This window comes from Tyto alba, unplaced genomic scaffold, assembly GCF_018691265.1.
Source record: "Tyto alba isolate M040663 unplaced genomic scaffold, T.alba_DEE_v4.0 Super-Scaffold_9, whole genome shotgun sequence".
Lineage (NCBI taxonomy): Eukaryota > Metazoa > Chordata > Aves > Strigiformes > Tytonidae > Tyto > Tyto alba.
Window position 1 is genome coordinate 30,563,741 of NW_024881330.1, and position 14,041 is coordinate 30,577,781.

Genomic DNA, 14,041 nt, shown 5'->3' on the forward strand with positions numbered 1-14,041 from the left:
CGCTGATAGTTGCCAATGAAGAGAAAGCGTTCAAAGATCATCTGTTTACAAATGCTGACAAAGGAAAATTGTAAGTAATTCTCTACAGTTAGATTTCACAAAGTTCAAAGGTCATTTGATACCCTCCCAACTTCTTGCACACCTCTGACCTAACTTCTGGGGGTGTAAAGTGAAGGGTGGGAAAAAGGTTTAAAAAAAGAAAGACCTTGATGATGTGCAATAACTGCTCAGCCATAGCCAGAACACTGGTGTGTTTTCAACACTTTTAGTCACAAACCCTAAACACAGCACCATGTGAGTTGCTGTGAAGACTATAAACTCCATCCCAGCCAGACCCTGTATATAGTCAGACCTTCTGAGACCAAAATAGACCAGCGACAGTCAAATTTCTTCTACACAAAGAAGTCAAATATTTTCTCTAAAAAACTGTTTCAAATGTATCTTTTTAGAAGAAACTCTATTTTGTCAAATACCAGGGATTCCACCATCTCTTTTAATGAGTTGTTTCATTACTGAATTACCTTCCTAAGATACTGAATCTGATTTTGACAATATGTTTTTCAAATTTAAATTTCAAACCATAGGTATTTTAAAGCTGCCAAGATCAAGAAGCAAGATATATAAAAAAGTTTTTTCCTGTGTAAGTGCATACCCAAGGGACTGAGATGAACTTTTTAACCTAATGGGAGAATTAGGGCAAGAAAAAAGCTGGATCTAACCAGCCTTGCGTACTTTGAAGATGGAAACCAGAACAAGCTTTCTAGCCACTAGAAGATTTATAAATTCCCAGAACAACCCTCAGAAGGGAGTATTGAGACAAAATAGTATTAGTTTTTAAAAGGGTTGATCCATTTTTAAAATGGTTTCTTTTTGTATTTTTGATTTCTTCTCTATAGTTTTTATTTTCTGTTATAGTAGAGGACTAAAAGTTCATGATCCAGTTTACCTTCCCAGGACAGAAAAAAACAAGCATCTGAAGATAAGTGTTATTTCCCAAACTCTTGGTTATTTATTTAGTCTTCCTTTTGGAACACCTGCCAATTTCCACATTCTTAGAATCAGGTCATAAGACTTGTAGACTGTATTTTATTTGTACAATGCTGAATACTTAAACAAGATTACTCCTTAGAGTATTTTTAGTAATGATAATAAATACACAAGTATATCATCTAGGATGAAGACCCAAATACTGACAGCCAAAAGAGAATACCTTTTGAATGTTAAGCATGTTCAAGAAAACTATAAAGTGAAGAGGATCAAATCATTATCTAAATAGTTTACAACTGCCTGATTCTATTAAAGCAGACTGGTTTTGAAGACAGGGTATATGACAAAATCTGTGTTTTCAAACAGTAGAAAGATTCATATTCAAATTATAGAATCTCTGCCCAATATCCCTTTCCACACAACTTTTTTCAGTATACGTCAGTGATACTTCGTTTACAAATGACTTCATGTGACCTGATGGGCCTTGGTCAGCAAAACTTTCCATTTCCCAAGAGTGCAATTAACTTTATTCTTCTCCTTCCTTTCCAATTATATTGTATTATATTTTTATACTGTAAAAAGTGATTAGTTACCCGCAGTCAGAACCTAAACCCTTACCCAGTTGCTAGCTTACTCTCCCCAGCTGTTGCCATTAACCTCTACTGTACAAGTTGTCTTTATCTGAAATAAGCCAAAATGCCAGTGCAACTTTTAAGACCATTATATTACATATCTATTCTACATTCCATTTTAGATTTTCAACATTTTTTTTTATACCGTGTGTATATACTAAACCTCAAGATCCTGGTAGAGCAGTGCAACAGTTGTCTATTTCTGATGTAAAGTACTTGGAGATGCCCTTTTGTGACAACTACATATAAAAAGAAAAGCTATTAATCATTAAAAGGGAAGTTATAAATGAAGACCATTTGGAATTCAAATAACGTCCACTGTGTCATCTTTCTACTATGACTCATTATATACTGTTTATTACTTCTGTAGTACCATGAGTAAGCATGATACTTCATAAATAAATAAAATATCAAGAGAGCAAATGATATTTGTCAAAAATACTGCATGTGATCTTAGTCCTTACTTGAAATTGTGAGAGAAACTAACAGAAGCTAGAAGATAAGGTATTTTCCCTATATTTAACATTAGCATTTTGGAAAAAATTACCAAAACCCCCTCATTTTTTATATATTAAAATATATTTAAGTATATATATATATATAAAATATATGTCAGTTTTATATATATATATATATATACTAAAAACAGAGTGAACTAAAAGCCTCTGTACAGAAGTCAAAGACAAAAAATAATCTGTTCCACAGTTTTCTTTGATACTCATCAGTGTACCCATATTTCAGATATCTTATTCTGACAGAGATAGAATGAAATATCAATGTACTTCACCAAAATTTAAGCAAACAAACCCCCACTATTTATATGTTATTGGTGACGTACAGGGAAAAACAGAGAAAATTAGATTATTTCAAGACTATCAGCATGTTCTGATTAGTCAAAATCACACTTTTTATGTAACTTTCATTTTTAAATTTCATGAATGTATGTATATTTTTGCAAAATTAAAGACTGCATTTTTATTGTGAAGTTATTAAAGTGTGAGTTTCCATTGGATTTTTTTCAGATTTTTTTCCCCTTCATCTTTCTTTTAAAGCAGGATTCTATGTATTTTTTTGGTTTTCCATTTAATTGAAACTTTATGCCAAAGAAAAAAGGCTTTAGATTTGCATAATCATCTCTAAAATTTTATTTTAAAAATTAGTGAGCAGAACAGAGGAATAATAATTGCTTTAAGAAAGATAAATATATAATCAATTATCTCATCCATCATGGAGAAAAATTCTAATAATGGTCCAAGGTTTATGTTGTTGAAATAACATAGGTTTTCACACAATTATTAAAAATTAGTTGAAAGTACATAAATCTGGTTTGCTATAACATGCATAATTTTTATTGGTATAATCAGAACAGTCTCTTCACTCTAACACTCATTCAGAATTTAAACTTGTAGTTTCTAACTAAAAGAATGAGATCTGTGAATAAAATGCCCTGCGTTCTGCAAACAAAGCCATGGAGTGATTATGCAGTATATATTTTTAGTGGTGGTGTTTTCAGAAATTAATATATGCACCAGCTTCTATAAAAGCTACATATCCTTCTTGAATTCCTAGACCTATTGAATGTTTTAGGCTGGAAGACATCTCTGGAGGTCATCTAATCCATCCTCCTGCTCAAATTCAGGTAATGTTTGAGCATGTTGCCCAGGACATTTCCAGTGAAGTTTTATATATCTCCAGGGATGGGAATTCCCACAACCTCCTGGGGCCTCTGACCCTATGCGTAACCGCTCTTCCGAGGAAAACTCTACTCTTTCAGTCTCAGGGGAATTTGTTTTGTTGTACCTTGTGAACATTAGCTCTTCACCCTGTATTTCTGAGAACATTTGGGCTCCATCTTTCCTGCAATCAAAAAATGGGGAGTTGAAGACAGCAATGATATTCTCCTTCAGCCTTCTGGTCTACTGTTTAAGGAAATCTGGGTCTCCAGCCTCTATTATGTGGCTCTCACCAGGTTGCCCTTGCCTCTCTCCTATTGAGGAGCCCAGAACTGCGTGCAGTACTTCAGCCTCAGCATCATGAATGTAAAATAGAGGGAAATAGTCACTTCTCTTGGTGTGCAGGCTGTCCTTTTACTAATGCCACCCAGGGTGCACTTCCTACCAGAATTCCCTGCAAACATTTAGAAATTATTTGACCCTACAAACACCATAAGCAATGGGACCCTTCAGATTTACTGAGCCTATGGATATATTTGATTTTGTGAAATTTTTTAGCTTTAGGGATTTCATATATATGAGAAAAATTAAAACTACATGAGAGAAAATAGTAAAATTTGCATGAACCATTCATAGTCAGGCAATTCTGATTAAAGTATTATTTAACTGGGCGTTAAATATGCTTTCTAAAATCAAACTTTTAAATAAAGTTAAAACCTATGTTTTAAAAAACAGAAAGAAAGCAGAAGCAACTTTTGCTTAGAGAAATGAGAAATATGTAAAATCTTACCACTATCTGATAGTACTAAATTGTTTTGTTTCATGATAGCCTACAGCCATTTGTCATTGTGTAATTCTATTTGATAGGAAAATTGAATTGTTTCTGGACTAGGTTAGGATTTCTTTTCCCCTTTACTAGTTTGTCACATTGCAAGTGTTGAAGAGTCTGCAGCAGTGAGATGTGCTTTTGCTTGGAAAAATTCCCTATCATGTTTGGTGAAATCAGAATCAAGCCCTTCCAACTTTATTTCCTTCTTTCTCATATTCAGCAATTATTTATTTCATAGCCCAGATATTCCTTTCATTAATTATGTCATAGTATGGTAAATGGCGTATTTTTTTTATTTATTTTTTATTAAATGGAGTGTTACGTACAGTATCTGATGGCCTTTGAGAGATTTATGAATATTTGCATTCTGAATATGCAACTGGTAAAATATTTCACTGCAATTAAATATACTAGTTGAGCACTGAAAGGAGGTCGTATATTTTCATTAATTCTGCTGTGGTTTATAATTGTGGTTAATTTAGTCAATGATTATTTGAAACAATGAACTAAGAAGACAAGTACCTGCATGAGGAACCGTAGAAAATAATGAGGTTTATCTCTATAAATGGCTAACTATGTAGCAGCTAGACACAACTCACAATTTAATCCACAAGCAGGTAGAAAGTAACTCCCTTTAAACACATGCCTAGCACCACTCATATCAATTCACTGGTTGCAAAAGGCTGAACCTTCCTAAATGCCTACATTAGACAGAAAAAAAACATTTTTCAAAATGAGAGGCTATTTGAGAGATAGAACTACTTGGTCGTGCATTTTGTCTCTGGAAATTATTAGCTGCGTGCAAGGTATTTATCTTTTCAAAAAAGAAAAACGTCTTCATATGGTAGGCAATACTAAAAGGGAAGCCACGAATTCTGAATGTATCAGTAACATCCAGTAATACTGTCCTGTGTTCCACCTATTGCTTGTAGCAAAACTACATTTAAAGGACAGTTTCTTCTTGCCTTTTTCCTTATATGTCAAAGCTATTAACATGGTTGTTAAGATATATTTATTTGAAGTTGTAGGATAGTCAAATAGTGTCATGTTTAATGATATATAATATAAAAATAAATTTATAAATATATATATATGTATATGTGGAAGGGTCATGTTATTAGGGGGAAAAAGAATTAGACAAATAGCTAATAGATATAATTCAGGGAACAATCATGAAGTGGGAAATGGACTAGACAAAATAACAGGCCTTTCATGTCAAGCCTTTTTAGGACTAGACAAAACAGTGGGAATAAAATGGCTATTATTCTGAGAATATTTCTTATTTCTGTCTGCAAATATTCAGTTCTACGTAAAAAAAAAAAAAAAATAAATCCACAAACAAAGAAAGAAAACCCCAAAGTATTGCAGAACAGCTCCAAGAAACAGCATAATCTCAACAAAACATAGACACCCTAAATTCTAATCTATTAACTAAGAAACTCTTGGGATCTAAGAATGTCGTGGTTTGAGCCTAGTTGGCAGCCAACCACCCCGCAGCCGATCACCCACCCTTCCCCCCCCACCTAGGAATGGGGGAGAGAATTGGAGGTGTAAAAGGAGACTCACAGGTTGAGATAGAAACAGTTTAATAATGGTAATAAAATGAGAACAATGACAGTAATAGAAAATATAAACCAGCAATGCACAATGTAATTGCTCACCACCCGCTGACCAGTACCCAGCCCATTCCCAGCTAGCAATCCCAAAATATCAAGATGCTGTAATTGCAATCCCAGAAATGAGAGTGAGCCCCTTCCCGGCCATCTCTCCTCTATATAGTGAGCATGACGTTCCATGATATGGAATATTTCATTGGCCAGTTTGGGTCTGGTGCTCTGTCCGTGCTCCTTCCCTGCTTCTTGTGCACTTGAGCACGGGCAGGACATGGAGAGTTGGAGAGTCCTTGAAATCTCAGTAGCAGCTGAAAACATCAGTGTGATATCAGCATTCTTCTCATACCAAACCCAATGCTGAATCTAAAACACAGCAGTATTCTAGTTACCAAAAAGGAACATTAACTCTATTTCAGCCCAAACCAGGACAAGAAAGCAATAACTATTGACATACCTTCTCTAGAGGTAAATTTATTCCCGTGGATCACAGAGCTCAATGAGAACTACTGTTCAAAAGCAGTGTGGAAAATCAATATTCATCCCACCACTACCACTCTTCCCACAGAAACTTCTTTATTGTTCACAGAAAACAGAAAGATATTCTAGCATATCAGGAGTGTGATTCAAGTGTCTAGGATCAAGAATCTTGATCTTCAAAATGATCTATTATTATAAAATATACATAGCCACATAATCATCTTATGGACTTCCAAAACCGTGTTCAAACTGTAAACTCCTGTCTTGTGTTTCACCACCTAAACCCTGGGCTACCTGGTGCTCTACCTGCTGCTTTCTGCTCTAGTGTATCCCAAACAGCTCCATTTGGAGGAGGAAGTGTTGGCACAGATCTGAATATTTCCTCCAGTGTTCAAAACAACCTTCAGGAAGCTGGAATGAACCATCTTGTACAGGGCACCATTTCTCATCTGCTTTAGTTTTTCTTCAGTTACTTCTCCCCATTTCCACCCTTCATCTCAATCACTTGAGGGCAATAACCCATATTCCTTTTATGAAATAAGAATCAAGAGTGATTACATTTTGGCATACCAGACATCGTACTGTACACAACCAACTTCCACTTACATCCACCTAACCATTTCAGGAAACCAGATGTTGAACAGAATGGATACTTGTCCAGGACATCTAGCCCAATGAAGAGTTAAAATTTAAATGGCCACTTTCCTTCCAGCCCAGACTGAACTTACAGATATCAGGATCAGAATGTCTAAGTATTGGCCAAAAATACTGGCTTTCCATTTTAACACAATTCAAATATCTGAGAGGACAATATGTCGCCGATTTACAATTCACAGATTAATTTCACCATTTTTCTGTTTATGTGATTGGACTTTATCAGCTTCTGTAAGCATAGTACTTTTTTACCACACTGTACCAACCTTTTCAGACCAGGTTTTCTGGTCCAGTTTTTCCAAAAACTCTTTCCTAATTAAAGATTATATTGAACTTTCTATTAAAAAACAAACAAACAAACAACAAGAACAGCAACAAAAAATACCAAAACCCAAATAGAAAACTCCAGAAAACAGTAATTTCCTACATCTCTAAAAGGGAGTGATAATTAGAAGGATAAATATACTCATCTAGATCATATCTCTCCTGTTTGGGTGTGAAGGGGGAGGCTGTGTCAATGGCCTTGTGAAGAACAAGGAAAGCAACAATCAGTGCTCTTTCCTCATCCATTGGCCAAGTCATCTCATGAAAGAAGCAATCATGCTGGGCAGGCATAATCTGCTTTTGATAAATTTATACTGTTCACAGACATCTCCTTGTCCTTCATATTGAATTGACTTCTATAACCTTCTCAGAGACTGAGGGAAGTGAAGCTGACCTGCCCAGATCCTCCTTCTTGCCCTCCTTGAAGATGGGTGCAACATTTACCTCTTTCTGATAATCAGGAAGGATCTTTCAAAGATCTGATATAATCCAAGACAAGAGGCTGGTGTTAGGTCTGATGTGCTACTAAAGCAAAATTATTGAATGCTGTAAACAAAAATTGTCTGAAATTTCAAGCATTCATTCAAATTTTCACTATTAACTCACAATGTCCATGCTTTCATAAAATAAAGTATTAGGCGAACAGGATGTGCTTCCATTCATTGTGTCTTCAGATGACAATACAGAAAACAGTGTAGGTATAACTGATGTAATTACACTGGTTATACAGTTTTAGTGATTTAAATATAGCATATATTTAAAGTTTTTATATGACTACTTTGAAATAACTCCTCCAAAAATACACACACATATCTCATAACAAATATTTTTTTCACCGGGTTACTACTATAAGAAGGATAGGAAGAAAAAAATAATTACTGACTATTTTGCCAGCCAGATACATACAATTTCCTCAAACAGCATTTTTTGTCTTAAAAAAATCCATAATAACTTTCAGAATTTTCTTTGTGCTTTAGTCTCCATTTACAGTCTCCAATTACTTTCACAAAATAATTATCTTTGTTTTGTGATGAAAGTTAAACATTTTAAAGAGCCCATCTGGCCACTGTTTTTTTTTCCACAAAACCCCCACTTGTTGTTTATGAAATGTAGAAAGTCTACCCCACTTTTCTAATTTCTTTTGTAAGTAAGTTAGTGTTATAGGAGGATCTTCCCATTTTTTTTACATGGCAAAGTTATGTCATTCTGGCTTGTACAAAAGCTACTAAGTTCTTTGAAACAAGGGGACTTAACAAGTTCTCCAGAATCTACAGTGAGTATGAACAAAAGCAGTATTATTTGTTGCAATCCAGACAATTTTGTTAATGTTTATTATAGTATGTTACTGGATTTTCTATCACTTAGGGAAAACAGCAGACAATAATACAATTTTATTAAATAAAAATAGCTTCAAAACTGCAACAACTGAAATAAAAGTGGTTTTACATAGGAAAAAGGAAATTGTAATTTCCCATCATCCATAGGTCATTTGGACAATATGTAGGTTGTTATTTTCTTACTTCTTGTTTTAGTCCCTACAGTATGAAACCTTCAAACATCTTTCCTTCTCTATGGAGAAATGGAGAGTTGTAATTTTTAATCTACAACAGTAAACAATGTTTTTGAGGAACAGAACCTCTCAATTTTTATAAGAAATGTCAATCAAATTTGTACAGAAAGAGTTCCTAATGGAAAAACCAAACTAAAGAGGAAATTGAAGTTTATTACAGCTATTTTAAACACAGAATAAAAACCTAGCATGGGATTGTATCTGGGTAATATGTGGACTTCTTATAGAATAAGCCTAAAATAATAATAAAAATACACCACGGAAAATAATTAACAATAAAAATTGATGACTAAATTGCTGTTGTATTTCAGTGAAGGACAATATGAATGACATGGTTTGACTTGATGTGCAAAATAAATACTGAAGATTTCAATATTTTTGCATCTCACTAATAGAAACAGTACTGGAAATAAATAATATGGCTTCATCTTTGTCAACAGGTAAACAATTTCATGCTGATGAAGAAGATGAACAGCAGTTGCTTACAAAAACCCAAAAGTCACTTTAAATAATATGCATGGCTAGCATCAATTTAAGCTCTCACAAGAAAGACACTTCCTGGAAATACACTGTATTATTTTGCAAGATTGAAATACAGTTAATTTTTTGGAGGATTGGTGTTTTTTTCCCTCCACATAAAATGTGCAAGTGTAAATTATCTGCCTTTTAGCAGATGTGCTACAGAATCAGAACAAACAAAAAAAATGTAGAAGAAGCTTCCATTTCTCAGAATTCTTCTATTACATCAAATCTGGTATTTTGCTTTTATACATTTAACCAGTATTTCTTTCCCCCAGATCATATAATTTAACTGTTTCTATGTGTGAAGAAATTTTGACACTGCTTATTACTACTCCTAATCATTGTAATTAATGTTTTGAAGTGTTGCTTTTAATTAGGAAGCCCCTGATATAGATGGAAGTAAACACACTGAAGTTCATAAAATATTCTAATAAATGATCTATGAAGATTAGCCCTCACTGTCTGAGTCTATTAAGACAATCAAGAAAGCTCATGCAAATTAAAAAAAAAAAAAAAACACATTTTAAATTGATTAATTAGATTACATTAAACATATATTGTGACTCTTTTCTTCTCAAGGAATATATTCTTTTTTTTCAACTTAACTCACTTCATTTCCAGGTGAATTAGAGCTCCTTTAACTTCCTTCAGTTCTGATTTTGAATGTCTACACAGGGAGATAACAGTGTTTAACTAGTCCTCCATAAATCAAACTTATTAATTGATTTGGATTAATTTCCCTAAGCATCTCTCCCTTGATAAACTCTAAAAGGAAATATCTTGACAACTGGAGGTTGAATTAAAGATGAAAAAATTCATGTAGAAGGGTTAATAGCCTTGTGAAGGTTTAGGTTATTTTCTCCTATTTTGTGGAGTGCTTTCATCCTTCTGTGTTTTTATGTAGGACTAATGGAGAACAGAGAGATATTTCCTTCCAAAAAGAACTTATATAAATTGATTTATTTCTCAATTCTGCCTAAATCTCTCATTTAATATATCTTAGATATTTACATATGTAGGCAAAGCCATCTTTTCCTCTCTGATTTTTTAATATTTTGAGATTCTATCAGCCATAAATTAAGTGACCCGCCAATCCTGAACATTAACAAATCTCTGTTACTATTTTTATTTATTTTTTATTAAATAATTATCACTCTTATTTAATAGTATTTAACAAATTGTATGACTACTGATGTATTCTATGATTATGCTAAAAAAAAGGGGAGGGAGGAGCAGAAATTCCTAACCAATATGTGAATAAAATGGTGTTCAGATAATTTGAATTCCACCAACTCAGTTAATATATATGACAAGATTTCTCAAATCTGCTTCCTAGAGACTATTTGGCTCCCCAGAAATGAGTTATTTAGACCTGTGTGTGAACGTAGACCAAAGAAATTATTGCATTCAGTTGAAAATAAGAAAAGCTACTTTATCTGATGTGCATACCTCATACTCTATACATCCGCTGCAGAAGATCGTGACTTTTTTTGTAACCACTGAATGAGAGTATGGCTTCATCTCTCCTGCCACACTCCAGTCCTATGCTTAAAAGGAGTGTTTATGTGGTAGACTTTGAGATGAGGGAAATTTATGAACTATGTTGTCCTTGTTTTGTTTTCATGACGTGATTTAATTACTTGTTCATTTACTATTTTTATGGCAACAGACTATAGATCAAATTATCCCTGTCACTTGCAAAAAAAAAAAAAACAAACCAAAAAACAACTTAACAGTTTGGCAATTTCAGTGCTCCCGTAACTAAGATTTTTCACACATTGAAATAACATGAAGCCCAATTTCTGAACATGGAATATGTGATAACATTCTGCAAACTTGTTCTGAGGAATGACAGACTGCTGGCATTTTCAAATGAGAGTTAGTCATTGACTTTATGCTGACTAACATCACTAGAAGTTAACAAATAACATTGTAATTTTCTTTACATTTCATTATTTCATTTCATCTTTGTTATTAACAATGACAATAAATGCATCATAAATGACTGGTGACCTACAGTTGCCCAGTAATTTCTTTTTGCTCTTTAATTCATCAGGACTTCCTGTACATTGAACTAGACCTCTTTTACAGCTCATTAATTGTATCAACATTCTACTTTATTACCAGGAATAATAAAATAGTTTCATAAAGTTTGACAGTTTTCACCAGTGCATTTACAAATCTACAATTTCTGGCCAAGTTTGGAGCAGTTCAGTGATTGATTCACATATGCTGAAAAATTGTTGAATTTCTAACAGGATTTTTACAAAGTAATGACAATGAAATAATTCTGGACACATTTCTGTAATGAATCACTTTTTACTGATCTTGGATCATCTGCTACCTTGGTTGTTAAATTTAGCCTCCCTATTTTATCTTACTGATCATAGATGTTACTAGCAGTCCCCTTAAAACATACAGTAAACCTGACAGGAACAATTTTTCAGCAACTAATCTTATTTTTATTTCTGTGCTTAGTTATTAATACATACCCCTTTATTACTTCTCGCAAAGATTGATTATGGTACTACTTGCTTCAGTATCCATTATTTCAGATGACAGAAATTCCATTTTGCAACTATTATCATACTTATAATGACCAAAAAAAATTATATATTCTCTGCTAAAATGATCTCACCTGATAAAGTAAAATGGAAATATTTAGAATATTCTTAACATTGTATTTTAATCTACCTTCTATCATTTACTTTGTTTTTCTTGTTACAAAAAAAAAAAAAAAAATGTTTCAACATATTTAATACTTCTTTCTCAAAGTAAAATTTTCATGAATGTTGTGTTTTTTAAATGTCATGGAGGCTGAACATCACAGTTTTTTCTGTTGATTTCCAGCACTTATATGTTCTGATAGGTTAATATTATTAAGTTTTTACAGCTAATATATTTGTTCTTGTTTATTGGAAATAAATGTCAGTTGGAAAATCATTTTAATGTATTTTTTTTTCCACAGAAATGTATCCATTTTTAATTCTTTGATTGTGCTGTTGAATTCAGTGATTCATAAAAATGTTATTATGAATACCTACTGTCAGAAGTTGCATATTTGCACATTATTCTACAGTAAATCCCATGTACCTTCAAGGCTGATATTCGTGCTCTGTGACCTTGAACAGTTCACCAGTTTGTTGAGAAACAACATATATGAATGCAGCAGTACTGACCTGTTGCAACTCATTAGAAGCAGAAGCTGGTATGGATGAGCTAAACTGAGCACACATCTACCATATTTATGACCATGTAGATTACATCATCGGCTTAAAAACTAGGAAAGAAAGATATTGGATAAATAGTTATACTACATGCACAGTGCAGAGAACAGCAGTAATTAACCTATTTATTTTTAAACAAGACTATCCTTTTAAGAATCACAATCAGTTCAAAAGCCATTTCTACTCCCTGCCTCTTTTTATGTTAAAAGATACAGAATTCCTAAAAATCTGACATAATATTGAAATCAAAACTAAAGTATATTTATACAGTCTTTATCAATCAGTACCCTGAAAACCAGTACCTTTTAAAAGTTGCTTGGTATTGTGTTACACATACAGTCTTAGTCCTGAATTTTTGCAGTCAATAACCATTTTTCTCTACAAAATCTATCCTAGTGTGTCAACAGAGAGCAGAGAATCCAGTACTATTTTGGGAAAGAAAGCAATTGCAAACACATATTGGAGTCTTTGGAGGAAGAAAGAAAAAAGAAAAAAAAAGATCACGTGTATAATTATTTTCAGGTTCCTTTGTTTTCTTCATGCTTTTATATGAACTGAATTCATTAAGAGGACAAAATAAAATTCTAAACTTGAAATTATGTGGGGAAAAGCAGTATGAAGCACACAAGTTCTGTTGAAGAAAACTATTTCTATATTTCTAGGTTTTCGTCAGCTGTGATAAGAAAAGGAGTTATTTGATAAGAAAGAGGATTTTATTCAGGAACTCAAAACTGTAAACTAAAGAAGTCTTCAAAAAAAATGTAACAATGCAAAGCTGTTTCTTCAACTCTAAATATATTATCTCTGTGATCTAAAAGACTCAAAACTACCAAAGGCTTAAGTGCCTACTTAATTTGTGTGGAGAGGAGAGGGAAGAGGAGAGGGAAGAGGAGAGGGAAGAGGAGAGGGAAGAGGAGAGGGAAGAGGAGAGGGAGAGAGGGAAGAGGATGATGAACAAAGTCTCAGCGATCAGTAGCAAACTACCTGTTGTAACCTGTTGTAAACTATTAGCAGAAAAGTAACTCAAAATTTCATATTCTAGCCTTAGCCGTTTATATTAAAACTCAGTATCAGCCAGTATATAGGCAAAAAAAAGCTTTTATATGTGTTTAATAAACTTTTTTATATGCTTTTATATGTGTTTAACAATATGTGTTTAATAAACTCTGTAAATGTTTACGCATAACTGTAATGACAGTTTATTTGTTCAGCTCCTTTCAATAACATAGATACTGTGACTAACTAGTTTACACTACCTTTTCTATTTTCAATTATACATAGCAGCGTTTACCAGAACAGCAAAGCAAACAGAAAAATACCTCTGGTTTTGTGCATAGCTACAAATTAACATGAACACTTTGGGACTTACTTCTAAAAACATATGGAAATTATATATGTGTAGTTTGAACATATCTTTCCAAATACTGACTATATGTCAGTTTGTTACAGACTTACATTTTCCCATCAACAGTGCTAAACATTAATGTATTTATTGTTTTATATGTCAAAATTATATATAAAAAAAAGCATGCA